The sequence below is a fragment of the Lissotriton vulgaris genome, chromosome 3_1 (genome assembly GCF_964263255.1).
Source record: "Lissotriton vulgaris chromosome 3_1, aLisVul1.2, whole genome shotgun sequence".
NCBI lineage: Eukaryota > Metazoa > Chordata > Amphibia > Caudata > Salamandridae > Lissotriton > Lissotriton vulgaris.
Genome location: NC_141689.1, coordinates 1,776,658,948 through 1,776,679,024, shown reverse-complemented (window position 1 = coordinate 1,776,679,024; position 20,077 = coordinate 1,776,658,948).

Genomic DNA, 20,077 nt, shown 5'->3' with positions numbered 1-20,077 from the left:
ACAACTGCCCCCCGAGCAACCCCAACTGCTCGCAACTCCCACCCCCCCAGGATAGGCCCCCCCGCAACTGGAAGTACCCCCATCCAAACCAACACTCCCGACCACCCCTCAAGGAGAGGTGGTAATGCTCGCAGTCCCCACTGCGATGACCTTAGGGGCCAGTAAGGCGCGGCTCAATGCGATAGAACCTCAAAACAAATCAGCCCCGCGCGCTCCACCCCGCAATCCCCTCATTACAGCTCCCCAAAACCTCAATCAATAATGTTCCACTGCTGCGGGCCCAGTGCCCCGGTGTCCAACCAACGAGCTCACTCCACCAGTTCAGTTCAACACGCCTCCAATATCTCCTCCGAAGTCTGCGGCGTCACAATAGGGCCCCGGGCTCCACCAAATTCCGATTGTCCTGTCTCCGAGCCCGTGCCCGGGTCCTCCGATTCCGTGCCCTTCCCGGACCGAGTCCTGGTGGTCCTAGATAAGTCCACTACCGCCTGTAGTGCCGCCTGCCTTTCCACCTCAGTCTGCGACACCGATGGTTTCCCGGTTCTCTTGCGGTTCCTCCTGATCCGTTGGGACTGCCTGACCGGCTTCGCCACCTTGGCCTCCTCCTCCCTGGCCTTGGCACCGTCCGTTCCCGCTTTATAAGTGTCCCACCAGTCCCAAGCGTCCGCGGAAGTTGTGAAGAATAGTGTTTTCTCATCCACCACCACTCTTAGCTTGGCAGGGAACAACAGGGAGTACTTGATGCCTTCCTGGCGGAGCTCCCGCTTGAGGGACAGGAAGTTTGCCCGGAGCCGCTGCGTCTCAAACGTGTAGTCCGGGAACATGGTGACTCTATTGTTCTCCACTTGAAAGGGCCCTGCTTCTCTCGCCCTCTGTAAGAGCCAATCTCTGTCCCGATAATGGAGCAACTTGAACACCACCGGGCGAGGAGGAAGGCCCAAGGCTGGCGGGCGCGCTGGAACTCTATGTGCCCGTTCCAGGGCGAAGAAGGGGGACAGACCTTCCGGTGCCACCTCCGTCCGCAGCCAGTTATCAAGGTATCCCACCATGTCGTCGCCTTCAACTTTTTCCGGCAGACCCACTAGGCGTACGTTGTTGCGCCTGTTTCTGTTTTCGGCATCCTCGGCCCTCCTTTCCAGCACCTTCAGGCGGTCCATCACGTCTACCATCTGGGCCTTCATCGTTTCTTGGCCCGGGGCTAATTCCTTAACCGTGATCTCCACGGATTTCACCCTGTCTTTAAGTTTGTCGTGGTCGGCCTTCAGGAGGCCCAAGCCCGTCGCCACCTGAGCGATATCTTGCTGCAGGGCGTCCTTAGTGGTGGCGATGGCCTCCAGGATACGATCCTGCATCCGCTGCAATGCCGCTTGGTCTCGCTCCGCTCCCTCCGCAGCCTCAGTGTCGGTCGCGCCATCTCCCTTCCCCTTTGGCTTCCCCATCTGGGCCGGCTTGGGCGGTGGTCTCCGAGTATATTCCTGGTCACCCTCCGAGTGCCGTCGGGTTTCGTTCTTCGGCAGGGTTCCCGGGCCCAGTTTTGTCACCAAGTAGTAGGAAACACTGAGCGATCGCAGCCCGGCCTGCGCCAGACGTGCCAGGGGCCCGGGGCTCTCGTCACTGGGCCACTGCCGCACTGCCGTCGCCCCTACTAGGGGGGCGGTCCTCAGCCACCGCCCAAGAGTGCTCCCAAAGTCCACTCGGCACCCGGGGAGAGGCGCGATGTGGCCGCCAACACCCTTGATTCGTCAGGGAGCAGTCCTCAGTGGGTCTCCGGGCAGATGTCTCCGTCGTGTCTGCTCTCATGCCCTCGCCGCCATTTTGGGGTCCGCGACTTCTCGCCTGGGTTCAACTTTCAAAGTCGAAATACTGCTGTGGGATGGCTCGGTGTCGTCCCCCGTGGGCCTCGGACCCGCCGCAGTAACGTCCAGTACCGGATGGTATCGGTTACCTCGGGGTCCGATCAGATTTTCAGGATATTTTCCGGGATCGGGCACGGAGCTCCGAGCTCACGCTGCCTACCTCCTCGGCATCCAAGCCACGCCCCCTGCCTTGGATGTTGATGTGGTGGAGTCTGGAGATCAGAGTGTGGTGGGAGAAGGTGTCGAAGGCTGCTGATTGGTCGGGGAGGATGAGGGCCGCTGTTCCACCAGGTCGAGGAGGCATCTGATGTCATCAGTTGCTGCATCAAGGCGGTCACAGTGTTGTGATTGGGTTGGAAGCCGGATTGGGAGGGGCAGAGTAGGTTGTTGGTTTCAATGTATTCTGTGATCTGAGGGTTGATGGATTTCTCCAAGACTTTAGCGGGGAAGGGAAGAAGTGAGATTGGGAGGTAATTTTTGGGTTTGTTGGGGTTGGCTGAAGGTTTCTTCAGGAGGGGTTTGACCTCAGCGTGCTTCCAAGTGTCGAAAGTGATGAGGAGTTCAGTGAGAGGGGGTGCAATCACTTTTCTTCCTAGTTTGTAGATGTGGTGTTTTCAGGGGTACAAGGGGGATCCGGAGTGTATGGAGGTCATGATAGTGATGGTGTCTTGAGTGGAGAGCAGCTTCCAGTCTCAGGTCATGTGGTGGTGGGGGGCCCCGGCATGGGTGTAGAGGTGGTTGAGGTCGGTGGGCTGGGAGTCGATGTAGATGCTGGCAATGTCGTGGTAAAAGTTGTTTGCTAGGTCATCACAGAAGGCTTGGGAGGGGCGGAATGCTGAACAGTTCCTTGGTGCGATTGGTGCTGGTTTCTATGCATGTGTTGAGTGCTTCTTTCTTGATCATTCTGAGACGGTGGTGATTACTGTGGAGGCATCAAGGTGGGTGGAGGTCTTGTTGGATTGCCAGTGTCTCTCTAGTTTCTTGCAGTGTCGCTTGAGGGTCCGCAGTTCAGGGGTGGAAGAGCTGGCCTCTGTTGGTAGAGTCTTTCAGGGGGGAGATGGTGTCATTGGCTGAGGAGATCCATTTGGAGAAATTCTGGATGTCAAGTTTGAGAGGGTGGGTAGTGCTTCTTTTAGGACGGATGTCTAGAGGGGCTCAGTAGCCTTGCTCCAAATTGCGGCAAGGGAGGATCAGGGTCTTGTTGGGCCACGTCCCAGGCCATCAAGGGTGAAGTGGACAATGCTGTGGTCTGCTTAAGTTAGTTTGGTGGTGTGGGAGACTTTGGCTATGTTGGAGGTAGAGAAGATGGGGTCCAAGGTGTGTTCAACTCTGGGCGTGGCGACCAGTTGAGAGAGGCCAATGATGCTCATGTTGTCGAGAAGCATGGATGAGTTGGTGTTGTCAGGGTCTTCTAGGTGGAAATTCAGGTCGCCCAGGAAGATGTAGTGGTTGGAGTCAATAGCCAGAGGAGCTATGAAGTCTGAGATGGAGCTGTAGAAGCTAGGATGGGGCAGGGAAGTCTATAGGTGAGGGTTCCTCTGATGGTGCTTTTTGCATCTGGTTTGATCTGGAAGTTGAGGTGTTCCATGATGGATGTTGTGTCATCATCGGAGGCGGTGCAGTTGAGGGAGTCCTTGTGGATGATGGTGATGCCTCAGACCTTGGGGTCTGTCAAGGCAGTAGTGTTGAATAGTCTTCTATCCGGGGGGTGTCGCAGTGGCCATGTCAGGTGCTGAGGTGGGAATTAGCCAGGTTTCGGTTATGAGCATGACGTCAAGAGTGAGGTGGTGATGGTGTCCCAGACTTCTGTGGCATGCTTGCAGGTGGATCTGACGCTTAGTAGAGCGCAGTGAAGTTAAGACTTGAGACCGAGAGTCTGTGAGGTAGTGCTCGTTGGGGTGTTCACGTTGCCGGAGAAAACACTGTGGTGGCAGACGAAGGGTCCTTCCATGGAGCGTGGTGTGGCGATATTGTAGTTGGTGTTAGGTGTCTTGGCCTCGAGGTTTCGAATCTCGTCAGAGGAGTACCAGATGCAGGCAATAGATCCAGAGGTTCTGGTGCTGGGCGCAGTCCAGGCGATGACGGGCTTGCCTTTAGTGCACCTTCATCATGCCGGCGACACTTCTGCTGTGTGGCTGCAATGTGACCTCTATTAAGTAGCTCTGCGAGGTGGGCTGGTCAGACCGGGCAACAGGAGGGCAGGGCAGGAAGCAGGAAACCAGAAAAGGGCAGTTGGAGAAGGGAGAAGGGTAATGAAAGAACAATAGGGCAGTGGGCCCAGCTGCAGCAGGAAGAAAAACTAAGGATGAACAGAACCTTATTACTACTATATCTGAACAAAATAAATTTACCAGAGCAAAGAAGCAATAAACTAATATTAAACTAACGCAATGGCACATAGGAGAAGAAGTTGTCTGACCTGTATGTGTAGTTCCCTGAGTGAAGTAAGTGAGTGACAAACAGCAAATTGCCACCAAGATCCTCTTTGTAAGTAGCCCACGAAACTGGCTGTTATTTCCCAACCCCAGAAGTTACCAAGACAGGGAGCACCACTAAATCCAGAGACAGGAAAACACTCTCCCCTTACAAGTTGAACCGTGAGGGCACACTAAGAAATTATGAAGTACCAGGGGAATGAATAATTGTGGGTTCAGTTCCCCATATCATTCTCCCCTTTAACCCAGACTTTCACCTAAAAATGCTGGTTGTTTCCTGCAGCCAAAATCTCCTGGTGAAAGCAAACAGATCTCACAATTCCGATTGGGCTGGATACTGCCAATTTCGGTCCCACTTGTTTACACTAATAATAATGGGTCTCTAAGGGCTACCAACCTTATTAAGAAGAGGGAGGAGTCTTCGACTCCTGGGAAGGCTCTTCTCCAAGACACAGGCCCACAGCCATTGGCCAATGCCTTACATGTCTCCATGGTGATAGGCAAGGCATGAGGCCGACCTGAGGGATTAGGGAGTGCATGGGCAGTGCTGTGTCCGTCTTCTCCCCTGCAAGTGCGGATCTCTGCTGACCAGGGTTGACAGGATCAACACAATCTGTGCTGCTGACTAGAGCCTCTCACAGACCCGCTGTCAGCACGGTGCTGGTCCTTCACTCTCATTGAGAGAGCGCAGAGCATGGCTTTAGGCAGGAAGAGGTGGGATGGAGTAGAGGGTGGAGGTAGGTGGCAGGAAGCCTGGTATTTTTGTCTGGAGGGGGTGGGCAATTTCCCTAGGGTGGTGGGGGACAGGTGACCACCAGGTTTTCTTTTAACATTCGGGACAGGCGATGTTATATATGGTTCCAACATTACTCTTCTGTCCCTGTTAAACACAGCGGCACTTCTCACGTCCATTATTTTATAATGAAACATAATACATGGCGATAACCGTACAGTTGTTCTTCCTTGCTGTTTGTATGGGAAGGCCCAGCTAAAGAAAAGTGTGAGAGTCGAAGATGTCTGTATAGAAGAGGGAAAGAAGTTGCTGATCTGAGTTAGAAAAATTGTAAATTATTCACGACAATCATCAGGTACAGCAGTGGTAATTTTTCTTAGTTGTCAAAGATACAGCAGGTCTTGTGCTATGATGTATGCTGGTGACAAAGCCAGGAAAAGATCCTGACATCAGAAATAATTGCTTCTGGCAGAAACATGCAGGTGAGGAAACCAAACTGTTTGTGTGTCCTGGTGCCTGTTTGCATAAAATGTTTAATTCTTTTTGAGCATGTAAATAACACTTACATGCACCAAAAAATATTTATGGGTGGAAATTCCTAAAGCCTAATTCAAAGAGTAAGACAGTGTAGTCATTTCCATATGCAAATTGTATTTATGCATGTTGACAATCTGCCAGTTGTGCTGATTTCCGCCCACCTATGTTTGTGGGCCTTTCAAGATGGATCACTCTGGGTAAGCAGGTGAACTGAACACCCGCAAAGTAGTCCATTTGTGGGCTTTCCCAGTGTACCTCATGCAGGAGGCGTCCCATGCTGGAAACAAGCACAACTTAACTCATTTGAAAGGCAGGAGTAAGTGCCTTTTCAGGGAAGGAAATTGAAGGGACCAGCCCGATAAGTAAAGTGGTTTCTCCACAGGGAAAAAGTTCATTGTGCAAATGCACAGATCTCAATGACGTACTAATTTCTCTGCAAATGAACGACCAGGGAATGCAAATCAGGGGTAGTAGAATTCGAAAATGTCTTTGGCACATTGTAGAATAGCACAAAAAACGCAAAGTGGCCAATAACTGTTGATTAGGATTATCACAGTTGTAGCTATCTAAAAACAGCAAGAAGGGTCAGACAAAGTGAGTCAAACTGGGCACATCTTTGGATTAATTTTATAATCAAATATAGACTGGATCCTAAAGCATCATCTCGGTGTCGGCGGGTCGATGAAGACCAGCACAATTGCCCTTTTATGGTTGAGATAAGATGCTTGGTTTAATCGTGAGACCGCAGTTAGTTTACTTCCTGAGGCATATTTAGGCAACACATTTCATGTAGTTTAAGAAGGCTTCCTTAAAACTGAACTTACAAGAGAAACAAGGTAAGATCTTTTATCCGGGAGCAATATAACACAATACATTAGGGTTACCCCTTATTCAGGCCAATTTAAGGCAGATTTTTGGAAGCCTGTGTAGGATTAAGCACTACTACAATGGAACAGAGAGGAAAATGCTGGGGCATATTTACAAGCCCCTATCGCCACCACAGCATCACTTTTCAGGACGTTGTAGTGGCGATAGGGGCTTCGCCTTATTAACGTGGCTTAACGCTGACTTGTAAATAAGGCACCCTTTCACGCTATACTTAGAGTGAAAGGGGAGGGCAATGGGTGTTGCGGTGGGCGTTTCACTGCAACATCCATCGATTTTGACGTTGCCCCCTTATTTATAAGGGTGGCGTAACTAGGAGGCAGCACCAAAATTAAAACCAGGGAAAACCTGGTCTTAACCAGGCGAAACAAGGAGAAATTATTAATTTCTCTTCATTTTTGCTGTTTCCATGTGTGCTTGGTTGTGCTGTGCAGCACACATAGAAACAGCAAATGACATTTTGCAATTTCTATGTGTTGTAAATATGATGCAGCTCTGCATTTCAGAAGTGGTGGCGGGAAGCCAGGAAGACCAACACCGCATCCGTTACTTCTTAGTAAATATGCCCCTTAGTGATTACTTCACTGCTTTGATCAAAATCAAGCAGGGCAGCCTGTAGCTTCAAACTAGTGGTATTTGTACAATGTAGAAGCAAAAGGCAAAGCCACTTGCACTCGCCTGAGAAACATGGTAGTCCTACTCGCCCATTCCTGTATCTTATGTCTAGCTGAGGAAAACGAGCACTATGAACAGCTTATGATTGGTTGAAGCCTGACAGAAGTGAATACTTATCCCTGACCTTATGGGATGTCTTCCATCACCATGGATTCATAAGAAGTCTAAATGGAGGCAATCGCTTAACAGTGGCAGCATGATAGAGGTCAAAAAGAGACAGAGCACCTTGAGCAACCAAGCCATAATTATTTGCCCTCAGTTTTCATAAGCTCTCCCTAATGATCAGGTTTTGACCAGGTTATAGGCACCAAAGAGAAATGCAGACAGGCAGGGTTGGCTCCTCCGGTATGGTGGAGGAGCGTTACCCCACTTCTTTCTCGCAGTGAGAGAAGCAGAAACATAAAATGGTAATAACTTTTAGCGGGTGGGCGGGGCTGCTCTGCTCTCCGAGCAGGGGAGGAGTGGTGTGCCCACTCCTGAGTGAACAAAGACTGTTTGGTTGATCATCTCAGGCCGCCCAAACCAGTCATGCACACTCTTCCCTTCTCCATGTAGGCTGCAATGCAGCCTTGATGGAGCACATGCCCACCCCATAAGCCCCAGTCTGGGCGCCGTCCCAACCAATCACAACGCTGCTTGCAGCGTTGTGATTGACTTAGGGGAGGGAGTCTGACTGCCTGCTTCCTGTTCCTGTCGGAGGCAGGAGAGCAGGAGCTGAGAAGACGCGGGACCCAGCCTCAAGGTAAGTTTACATTTTCTTTTTTTTAATTAACCCCCCATGATACCTCCCCTGTGACACTCCCTCTCCATGTAACCCCCCACAACCACCCCCTCACCTGCGAGCCATGCCAGCCTCGACTGAACGCAGACAGAATGTGCACTAATAGTGCTCCTCTCAATGCAACAACAGCAGTCATCTAGTCTCCTCTTCAAGGTAGAGAGCCCTCACTACAGTCTCCTGCCAGCACGTGAGCATTGCGTTCTTAAAGGGACGTTCGCCAATTTCTTTATCCTCATAGCTGTCTACCTATGTCTACTCAGGTCCCAACAGTAGGCTATTTCCTCCGTCATCAAGCCTGTATTAGTGAATACAAGAAGGGCAGCCACAAGGAGTCTTGCCCTGATTGAATCCTTCCCTGGTCCATGTGTACAGATCTTCAATGAAGTAAATGTTGAACTCATATCCGAATGGTGTGGAAACTGACTCTAGTCCAACCTGTCTTTCAGATAGGGAAAGACACTTGAACATGTGGAGAGTACCAACCATGTTTAGGTGCTTCTTTGTTTATATATGGGTCAATGCTCCCTGGTGACAAGGCATCCCATTATTTTGTTTTGTCCCTAAATCTTTAGTGATGCAAAAGAACGTAATGAGTTCAAGAAACCTCGGGGCAAACCAGTGGTATTCCAGTGGCATATCTGAAGTGTTCTGCCTCTTTTCAGCCTCCATCTTCCAGCCATTTTGAAGTTAATTGCCCCTCTTGAAACTTCGAGCTCCATCTCTTCCAAGGACTACTTGGTCCTATTCACTCCATGGCATGTACAGCCTGATTCACAGATCAATACCTTAGGGGACACTGATGACATTGTGTGACCACGTCTTCCCACATCATCAAAAAGCATGAGGCACAAGAAACTCCAACTAGAAACAGAGAGCTACAAAGCATCTGCTACGTCGAATGCAGGGGTGAGGGTTAGAGAAAAGTATGCAGAGTGGAGGTGTCTGGTGGGCTGATGGACGTGCAGGCGGTGGTGGTTCAAGTAGGCAGGTCCGCAGTTGTGTAGCGCATTGTATGCATGGCAAACAAAACAAGTGATGGACCGAATGTGGATCAATGTCACACATTCACCCCAGTCCAAAGATCTGGGCCCAAATCCATCGTTTTTTTGCACTCCACACCACCCTGGGTTAGACAATGGCGATATGCAAATCAGCTCTGACCCTGTGCCCCATGGGAACAGTCCCACACCCAACATTCCTCTCACTGCAGTGAGAATTCCATATTTGCTCTACCAGTAGCTGGAGTGGCAGGGGGCATTACTGATGCTTTCTAATTAATTTTTACACTAGCAGAAATAAAAGATCTAATGAAAAAAAGTTAGATTTATAGCGAGATAGGGGTATCTTTGCGTTCCCAAAGAGTATTCCTCTATCACCATTAAGGTGGCACAACGTTGTTTCCAGAGGGCTATCCCTAAAGCAAACAAGAGCGGTGTTGGACCCCGCCTCGTGGCGTGGTCCCACTCATCCCAAATGGCGGGTCCCGGACTTCCTCGACCCCTATTCCCCGGCCGAGAGCAGCACCATCCACCCTCCACGAGAGCCGCCCCTCCGGGCAGCCCCCAGCTCTCCCCCGTTGGAACTCAACAACCTCTCCTCAACACCCTCGGCTGGTCCGAACCCTATCCCGGACTCCATCTTGGACCCTCCACGAGCAGGCCTCGTGGCCTCGGCCCGGCCCCAGCCGCAGACCCAGCGAAGCCCCGACATCGAGGCACCACGATCCAACCAGGGGGTAAAGAGACCACTTGACGGATCAATGAGAGAAGGAGTTTCGATGGTTCCCCCGTCCGTCCCCCGATGGCTGGTTTCGATCGCCCCCAGCCTCCCTGGGCGCTGGCTCCACCCCCCTGCTGGGTGTCTGGACCCGCACATCCCGGACCCTCCGACCTCCACGTGCGAGGGTCCGAACATCAAAGGATGCCAGACCTATAACTGGGGCAGCTCCGGAGTAGGTCGGCAGTTGTATCCTGGAGTCGAGAGACACCGAGACGAACTCATCTACGTGGAACCCGTACCACCTTGGGGACCTGCTGCCGCTGCCGCGGCCCATCTTCGTGAAACCAACCTTGGAGTCCTGCTGGCGCTGCCGCGGCCCATCTTCGTGAAACCAACCTTGGAGTCCTGCTGGCGCTGCCGCGGCCCATCTTCGTGAAACCATCCTTGGAGTCCTGCTGGCGCTGCCGCGGCCCCTCTTCGTGAAACCAACCTTGGAGTCCTGCTGGCGCTGCCGCGGCCCATCTTCGTGAAACCATCCTTGGAGTCCTGCTGGCGCTGCCGCGGCCCATCTTCGTGAAATCATCCTTGGAGTCCTGCTGGCGCTGCCGCGGCTCCTACCGAAGAACCCCCCAGCTCGAGGATTGAGAGCTGAGCGCAGGGTATCCCAGTACCAGGCTGGTACCAAGACTGTCCCGCTACCCCCTTCCCACAGAGACTAACCTTGAGAGGATCCCTGGATCCAGCTATTCCTGTATCGTAACGATAACCTACCTAAAAAGTACTGATAAAAACGTTAAGAACCTCTCTTTGTGTGGTGTCCATGTGTAGGGGGGGTGATTGCTCGACTGTACGATCCTAGGGGAGGAACCTCGCCAGGAGGCCTCTCTCCCTTGCTCGGCCGACCCTAAGATTTCCTTTCTAACATTGGTGGCCAGCGGTGCGATCCGAGCCGACGTAGATCGTACAGAGAGTAACTCGCCCCACTACGAACAAAAAGCACACAGCAACCATGACAACTAAAGAAACCGGACCAACCGCAGAGTTCCAGATTGAACGACTGGAAGATTACAGTCACAAAGAATTGAAGCAATTCTGCAAAGACTTGGGTATCGCGACCACGGGACTAAGCACCAAAGACGATCTCAAGCAGGCCCTGCAGACCTGGGTAGAGACAGGAGCGTCGCCACCCCAAAACGAAGGCATCATAATCACCGAGAACACCGCAACCCCAGAGGAGGAGAGAAACACGGGCCTCTCCCACGAGGATGCTCGAGAACGAGAAAGGAGCTGGCTCCACGAGTTAGAACTGGCTAGACTCAGCTTAGATGGGGAACTGCAACTGGCTGAAAAGAAGATAGCCCTCGAACAGCTACAATTACAGGGAAACCTGGAAGAAAAAAGAAGCCAGAGGGAGCTTGAGGAGAAGAAGCTTGCGTACGAGCACGAACGCGGCTTGAAAGAACTAGAGATTAAGGCGAAAAACGGGGACACCGGTGTCTCCGGGAGCCGGGGACCCCCTCCCTCTATGGACACCAAGGTCCACATCCCCAAAGATGTCGTCCGAGAGTACTATAAAAACGACGACATCCAACAATGGTTTAAGGCCTACGAGGTAGCCATGACCTCGCATCGGGTGCCGCAAAAAGACTGGGGTGCCGGGTAGTGGGGGAGATTCGTCAACGAGGGGAGAGACGCCCTGCTACAGCTCCCCGACGCCGAGATGACCTCATACGAACATATGAAAGCCGCCCTCCTCACTCGTTTTGGGCTCACCCCCGAGATGTACCGGCAGCGATTCCGAGATTGCAAGAGGATCCCCGGTACCACCTGGGTAGAATATGTGAACTTCTACAGTAGGGCCTTAGAGGGGTGGATCAAGGGCAGTCAGGTCACCAACTACGAGCAGTTGTTCGATCTCATTGTATGGGAACACCTCTCCAACAACTGTTTCGTCGAACTCAGGCAACATCTCCTCGACAGCAAATTGACCGAGCCACGGAAACTCGCCATCGAAGCAGATCGATGGGAGAGCACCCGGGTCCCCCGGAACTGGGGGGGAGACCAAGGCCGGGCCCCCCAGGGGTCCCACCGTCCGCGAGGCGGAGGAGGAGGAGGCCAGGGCCGGGACACCGCCACGGTGCCCCCCACCAACACTCACCCCTCCCTGGCCGGGAGAGGAGCCCCCCCTGCACGGCCAGGGCACCGCTCGAACGTTGTCTGCCACAAATGCCAGCGACCAGGTCATTACGCCAATGACCCCAGCTCTCCCAGAAACCAGCCATCCAACCCCACGGGTCCACAAAACCGCCAGATCGCCGCCGCCTCCCTGGGGGAGGAGCAGGGCGAAGAAGAAGCCGAAGACTATGAGCAATACCAGACCGAGTGGGAGCCCGCAGCCATGTCCCTGGTATGTCTGGGCGAAAGAGTCATGGTCCCCCGGGCCCCAATCCCGGCCAACACTCAGAAGTACAGCCAGTGGGTCACCATTAATGGACACCGGGCCGAAGCCCTCCGTGACACAGGAGCCAGCGTGACGGCCGTCCGTTGCCACCTGGTGACCCCGGACCAAATCTTGCCCAATGTACTGTGCCCAGTACGGTCCGCGGATAACTCCGAGAGCCTGTGCCAGATGGCCCGCGTTCCCTTCGAATGGGGGGGAGTGTCGGGCATGCTGAAAGTGACCATCCGAGACAATGCCCCCGTAGACTGCCTCCTCGGGAACGACCTCGAGAGCTCCCCCTGGGCTAACGTCGAGCGGAGGGAGCACCTGGGGATGCTTGGCCTCCCTGAATGGGTCTGTGCGACGACCCGATCCATGGCCGCCCGAGCCATCCCCTCCACTGAAGAACCCGAGTGGCCCGAGCAACCACCACCCGTCATCGCCGACGACGCCGACCCTGAACCCGGTCCACCGGGACCCAAAGAAGAAGAAGTTGCCCCGCGCAGCGACCTCCCGGAACTGGCCCAGTGGTGCCAAGAAGGTGGCCCCACTCAAGAACAGTTCCGCCAAGAGCAAAAAACGTATCCCTCCCTCGAGGGAATCCGACAGCAAGCCGTAGCCCAGAGCGCAGGGGATACCTCGGGGCCCACTGGGTCTATTGGGACAAGGAGCTCCTCTACAGTGAGCAGAAGATTGCCGAGCTAGGAGCCAGCCGGGTGCTGGTAGTGCCCCTCCGATTCAGAGACTTCCTCCTGAACCTGGCCCATGATGTGCCTCTCGCCGGGCACCTGGGGCAGGACAAAACTTACAACCGCCTGGTGACCCACTTCTACTGGCCCAAAATGAGGAACGATGTGATCAACCACTGCCGAACTTGCCCCACCTGCCAAGCCAGCGGGAAGAGCGGGGGAAAGCTAAATGTCCCCCTGCAACCTTTCCCAGTCATCAACACTCCCTTCGAGCGGGTAGGGATAGACATCGTGGGGCCCCTGGAACCCCGGACATCACAAGGTCACCGGTTCATACTCGTCCTGGTGGGCCATGCCACCCCCTATCCTGAAGCCATACCTCTCCAGACCGTGACAGCTCCCGTGGTGGGCCGGGCCCTGATGGGGATCTTCTCCCGGGTGGGCTTCCCCCGAGAAGTCGTCAGTGATCGGGGCACCAACTTCATCTCCCGATACATGAAGTCCCTATGGCAGCAGTGCGGGGTCACGTACAAATTTACGACCCCCTACCACCCTCAAGGGAACGGACTGGTGGAACGCTTCAATCGCACCCTCAAGGGTATGATTATGGGCCTGGAAGAGCCCTTACGACGCCAATGGGACGTGCTGCTGCCCTGCCTCCTCTTTGCCTATCGGGAGGTCCCCCAGAAGTCCCTGGGATTCAGCCCCTTCGAACTATTGTACGGGCACCCTGTCCGGGGTCCCCTAAGCTTGGTCAAGGAAGGATGGGAGGTAACCGCCCAAGATGCTCCTCCTGATGTGTACCGGTACGTCCTGACCCTCCGGAACCAGACTGGGCGGTTCCGGGAACTTGCCAAAGCCAACCTCGAAGCCAGTCAAGAAGACATGAAACGTTGGTATGATCAAAACGCCTCGTCCATCGAGCTCGAGTCAGGCCAACAGGTCTGGGTCATGTCCCCGGTCGAACCATGCGCCCTCCAGGACAAATGGACCGGGCCCGTCAAGGTGGTGGAGCGCAAGAGCCCTGTCACCTACCTGGTAGACATGGAGTCTCCCAGGAACCCCCTCCGGGTCCTCCATGCCAACTGACTCAAGCCTCACTTTGTCCGCTCAGAACTTAGCCTCCTGATGGCTACCGACAGTGGACTCCGAGCCCCTACCCGACCTCCTGAATACCCTAGAAAAAGACGACTCAGTGGAAGGAGTCAACCTCTCTTCCACCCTGACCCCAACACAACGCCAAGATTGCCAAGAACTATTGAGACAATTTGCTGATCTGTTCTCTCTCACCCCCGGGGTCACCCCATGGTGCCTCCACGATGTCGACACCGGCGATAGCCCGCCTATACGGCACCGAGCCTACCGAGTTCCCGATTGAGTACGAGCCTGCATCCAGTCGGAAGTGACCAAAATGCTGGCTGTGGGGGTGGTCGAGCCCTCCGACAGCCCATGGGCCAGCCCTGTTGTCCTGGTCCCCAAGGCTGCCGCCCCGGGGGTCACCCCCGAACTCAGGTTTTGTGTAGACTACCGGGGTCTGAACGCCGTCACCCGAACCGACACTCACCCCATCCCCCGGGCTGATGAACTAATCGACCGCCTGGGAGCAGCCCGCTACCTGAGCACATTCGACCTAACAGCGGGCTACTGGCAGATCGGACTCACTCCCGGCGCCCAGGAGCAATCCGCTTTCTCCACCCCCGATGGCCACTACCACTTCGGGATGAAAAACGCCCCCGCCACGTTTCAGAGACTGGTGAATAAGGTACTGGCGGGGCTCGAGGAGTTTAGCGCCGCCTACCTGGACGATATCGCGGTGTACAGCCTCCACTGGGCTGAACACCTCCAACACCTCCGGGAGGTCTTGGCCGCCCTCCGACGGGCAGGACTAACAATAAAAGCCAGCAAGTGCCAGATCGGCCAAAGTTCCGTGACCTATCTAGGGCACCAAGTGGGAAGTGGCCAGGTGGCCCCCCTCCAACTCAAGATCGACGCCATCATGGCCTGGGAGCCCCAGGTCACCCAAACAGAGGTCCGAGCCTTCCTGGGGCTCACTGGATATTACCGGCGCTTCATTAAAGACTATGGCAGTATTGTGGGCCCCCTCACGGAACTCACTTCCAAAAAACAACCACCGAAGGTACACTGGACACCCGAGTGTCAGACCGCCTTTGAGACCCTCAAGACAGCAATGTGCACCGCCCCCGTGCTCCAAGCCCCCGATTACAGCCGGGAATTCATAGTGCAAACGGATGCCTCCGATCACGGCGTCAGAGCCGTTCTCTCCCAAATCAACCCCCAGGGAATTGATCAGCCAGTGCCCTTCATTAGCCGACGCCTGCTGGCCCGAGAACAGCGCTGGAGCACCATTGAGCGGGAGGCCTTCGCCGTGGTGTGGGCCCTCAAGAAGCTCCGGCCCTATCTCTTCGGCACCCACTTCCGGGTACAAACTGACCACCGACCTCTGCAGTGGCTGATGCAGATGCGAGGGGAGAATCCGAAGCTGTTGCGTTGGTCCATCTCCCTGCAAGGGATGGACTTCACTGTGGAGCACCGCCCAGGCAACGACCACGCCAACGCAGACGGCCTGTCCCGCTTCTCCCGCCTCGGTGAGGAGAATACCCAAGAAGATGGGTGACTCTCCCTGCCTTCAGCTGGGGGGGACGTGTGTTGGACCCAGCTCGTGGCGTGGTCCCACTCCTCCCGCATGGCGGGTCCCGGACTTCCTCGACCCCTATTCCCCAGCCGAGAGCAGCACCATCCACCCTCCACGAGAGCTGCCCCTCCGGGCAGCCCCCAGCTCTCCCCCATTGGAACTCGACAACCTCTCCTCAACACCCTCAGCTGGTCCGAACCCTGTCCCGGACCACCATCTCAGACCCGGACTCCATCTTGGACCCTCCACGACCAGGCCTCATGGCCTCGGCCCGACCCCGGCCGCAGACCCAGCGAAGCCCCGACATCGAGGCACCACGATCCAACCAGGGGGTAAAGAGACCACTTGACGGATCAATGAGAGAAGGAGTTTTGATGGTTCCCCCATCCGTCCCCGGACGGCTGGTTTCGATCGCCCCCAGCCTCCCTGGGCGCTGGCTCCACCCCCCTGCTGGGTGTCTGGACCCGCACATCCCGAACCCTCCGACCTCCAAGTGCGAGGGTCCGAACATCAAAGGATGCCAGACCTATAACTGGGGCAGCTCCGGAGTAGGTCGGCAGTTGTATCCTGGAGTCGAGAGACACCGAGACAAACTCATCTACGTGAAACCCGTACCACCTTGGGGACCAGCTGGCGCTGCCGCGGCCCATCTTCGTGAAACCAACCTTGGAGTCCTGCTGGCGCTGCCGCGGCCCATCTTCGTGAAACCAACCTTGGAGTCCTGCTGGCGCTGCCGCGGCCCATCTTCGTGAAACCATCCTTGGAGTCCTGCTGGCGCTGCCGCGGCCCCTCTTCGTGAAACCAACCTTGGAGTCCTGCTGGCGCTGCCGCGGCCCATCTTCGTGAAACCATCCTTGGAGTCCTGCTGGCGCTGCCGCGGCCCATCTTCGTGAAATCATCCTTGGAGTCCTGCTGGCGCTGCCGCGGCTCCTACCGAAGAACCCCCCAGCTCGAGGATTGAGAGCTGAGCGCAGGGTATCCCAGTACCAGGCTGGTACCAAGACTGTCCCGCTACCCCCTTCCCACAGAGACTAACCTTGAGAGGATCCCTGGATCCAGCTATTCCTGTATCGTAACGATAACCTACCTAAAAAGTACTGATAAAAACGTTAGGAACCTCTCTTTGTGTGGTGTCCATGTGTAGGGGGGGTGATTGCTCGACTGTACGATCCTAGGGGAGGAACCTCGCCAGGAGGCCTCTCTCCCTTGCTCGGCCGACCCTAAGATTTCCTTTCTAACATTGGTGGCCAGCGGTGCGAACCGAGCCGACGTAGATCGTACAGAGAGTAACTCGCCCCACTACGAACAAAAAGCACACAGCAACCATGACAACTAAAGAAACCGGACTAACCGCAGAGTTCCAGATTGAACGACTGGAAGATTACAGTCACAAAGAATTGAAGCAATTCTGCAAAGACTTGGGTATCGCGACCACGGGACTAAGCACCAAAGACGATCTCAAGCAGGCCCTGCAGACCTGGGTAGAGACAGGAGCGTCGCCACCCCAAAACGAAGGCATCATAATCACCGAGAACACCGCAACCCCAGAGGAGGAGAGAAACACGGGCCTCTCCCACGAGGATGCTCGAGAACGAGAAAGGAGCCGGCTCCACGAGTTAGAACTGGCTAGACTCCGCTTAGATGGGGAACTGCAACTGGCTGAAAAGAAGATAGCCCTCGAACAGCTACGATTACAGGGAAACCTGGAAGAAAAAAGAAGCCAGAGGGAGCTTGAGGAGAAGAAGCTTGCGTACGAGCACGAACGCGGCTTGAAAGAACTAGAGATTAAGGCGAAAAACGGGGACACCGGTGTCTCCGGGAGCCGGGGACCCCCTCCCTCTATGGACACCAAGGTCCACATCCCCAAAGATGTCGTCCGAGAGTACTATAAAAACGACGACATCCAACAATGGTTTAAGGCCTACGAGGTAGCCATGACCTCGCATCGGGTGCCGCAAAAAGACTGGGGTGCCGGGTAGTGGGGGAGATTCGTCAACGAGGGGAGAGACGCCCTGCTACAGCTCCCCGACGCCGAGATGACCTCATACGAACATATGAAAGCCGCCCTCCTCACTCGTTTTGGGCTCACCCCCGAGATGTACCGGCAGCGATTCCGAGATTGCAAGAGGATCCCCGGTACCACCTGGGTAGAATATGTGAACTTCTACAGTAGGGCCTTAGAGGGGTGGATCAAGGGCAGTCAGGTCACCAACTACGAGCAGTTGTTCGATCTCATTGTATGGGAACACCTCTCCAACAACTGTTTCGTCGAACTCAGGCAACATCTCCTCGACAGCAAATTGACCGAGCCACGGAAACTCGCCATCGAAGCAGATCGATGGGAGAGCACCCGGGTCCCCCGGAACTGGGGGGGAGACCAAGGCCGGGCCCCCCAGGGGTCCCACCGTCCGCGAGGCGGAGGAGGAGGAGGCCAGGGCCGGGACACCGCCACGGTGCCCCCCACCAACACTCACCCCTCCCTGGCCGGGAGAGGAGCCCCCCCTGCACGGCCAGGGCACCGCTCGAACGTTGTCTGCCACAAATGCCAGCGACCAGGTCATTACGCCAATGACCCCAGCTCTCCCAGAAACCAGCCATCCAACCCCACGGGTCCACAAAACCGCCAGATCGCCGCCGCCTCCCTGGGGGAGGAGCAGGGCGAAGAAGAAGCCGAAGACTATGAGCAATACCAGACCGAGTGGGAGCCCGCAGCCATGTCCCTGGTATGTCTGGGCGAAAGAGTCATGGTCCCCCGGGCCCCAATCCCGGCCAACACTCAGAAGTACAGCCAGTGGGTCACCATTAATGGACACCGGGCCGAAGCCCTCCGTGACACAGGAGCCAGCGTGACGGCCGTCCGTTGCCACCTGGTGACCCCGGACCAAATCTTGCCCAATGTACTGTGCCCAGTACGGTCCGCGGATAACTCCGAGAGCCTGTGCCAGATGGCCCGCGTTCCCTTCGAATGGGGGGGAGTGTCGGGCATGCTGAAAGTGACCATCCGAGACAATGCCCCCGTAGACTGCCTCCTCGGGAATGACCTCGAGAGCTCCCCCTGGGCTAACGTCGAGCGGAGGGAGCACCTGGGGATGCTTGGCCTCCCTGAATGGGTCTGTGCGACGACCCGATCCATGGCCGCCCGAGCCATCCCCTCCACTGAAGAACCCGAGTGGCCCGAGCAGCCACCACCCGTCATCGCCGACGACGCCGACCCTGAACCCGGTCCACCGGGACCCAAAGAAGAAGAAGTTGCCCCGCGCAGCGACCTCCCGGAACTGGCCCAGTGGTGCCAAGAAGGTGGCCCCACTCAAGAACAGTTCCGCCAAGAGCAAAAAACGTATCCCTCCCTCGAGGGAATCCGACAGCAAGCCGTAGCCCAGAGCGCAGGGGATACCTCGGGGCCCACTGGGTCTATTGGGACAAGGAGCTCCTCTACAGTGAGCAGAAGATTGCCGAGCTAGGAGCCAGCCGGGTGCTGGTAGTGCCCCTCCGATTCAGAGACTTCCTCCTGAACCTGGCCCATGATGTGCCTCTCGCCGGGCACCTGGGGCAGGACAAAACTTACAACCGCCTGGTGACCCACTTCTACTGGCCCAAAATGAGGAACGATGTGATCAACCACTGCCGAACTTGCCCCACCTGCCAAGCCAGCGGGAAGAGCGGGGGAAAGCTAAATGTCCCCCTGCAACCTTTCCCAGTCATCAACACTCCCTTCGAGCGGGTAGGGATTGACATCGTGGGGCCCCTGGAACCCCGGACATCACAAGGTCACCGGTTCATACTCGTCCTGGTGGGCCATGCCACCCCCTATCCTGAAGCCATACCTCTCCAGACCGTGACAGCTCCCGTGGTGGGCCGGGCCCTGATGGGGATCTTCTCCCGGGTGGGCTTCCCCCGAGAAGTCGTCAGTGATCGGGGCACCAACTTCATCTCCCGATACATGAAGTCCCTATGGCAGCAGTGCGGGGTCACGTACAAATTTACGACCCCCTACCACCCTCAAGGGAACGGACTGGTGGAACGCTTCAATCGCACCCTCAAGGGTATGATTATGGGCCTGGAAGAGCCCTTACGACGCCAATGGGACGTGCTGCTGCCCTGCCTCCTCTTTGCCTATCGGGAGGTCCCCCAGAAGTCCCTGGGATTCAGCCCCTTCGAACTATTGTACGGGCACCCTGTCCGGGGTCCCCTAAGCTTGGTCAAGGAAGGATGGGAGGTAACCGCCCAAGATGCTCCTCCTGATGTGTACCGGTACGTCCTGACCCTCCGGAACCAGACTGGGCGGTTCCGGGAACTTGCCAAAGCCAACCTCGAAGCCAGTCAAGAAGACATGAAACGTTGGTATGATCAAAACGCCTCGTCCATCGAGCTCGAGTCAGGCCAACAGGTCTGGGTCATGTCCCCGGTCGAACCATGCGCCCTCCAGGACAAATGGACCGGGCCCGTCAAGGTGGTGGAGCGCAAGAGCCCTGTCACCTACCTGGTAGACATGGAGTCTCCCAGGAACCCCCTCCGGGTCCTCCATGCCAACTGACTCAAGCCTCACTTTGTCCGCTCAGAACTTAGCCTCCTGATGGCTACCGACAGTGGACTCCGAGCCCCTACCCGACCTCCTGAATACCCTAGAAAAAGACGACTCAGTGGAAGGAGTCAACCTCTCTTCCACCCTGACCC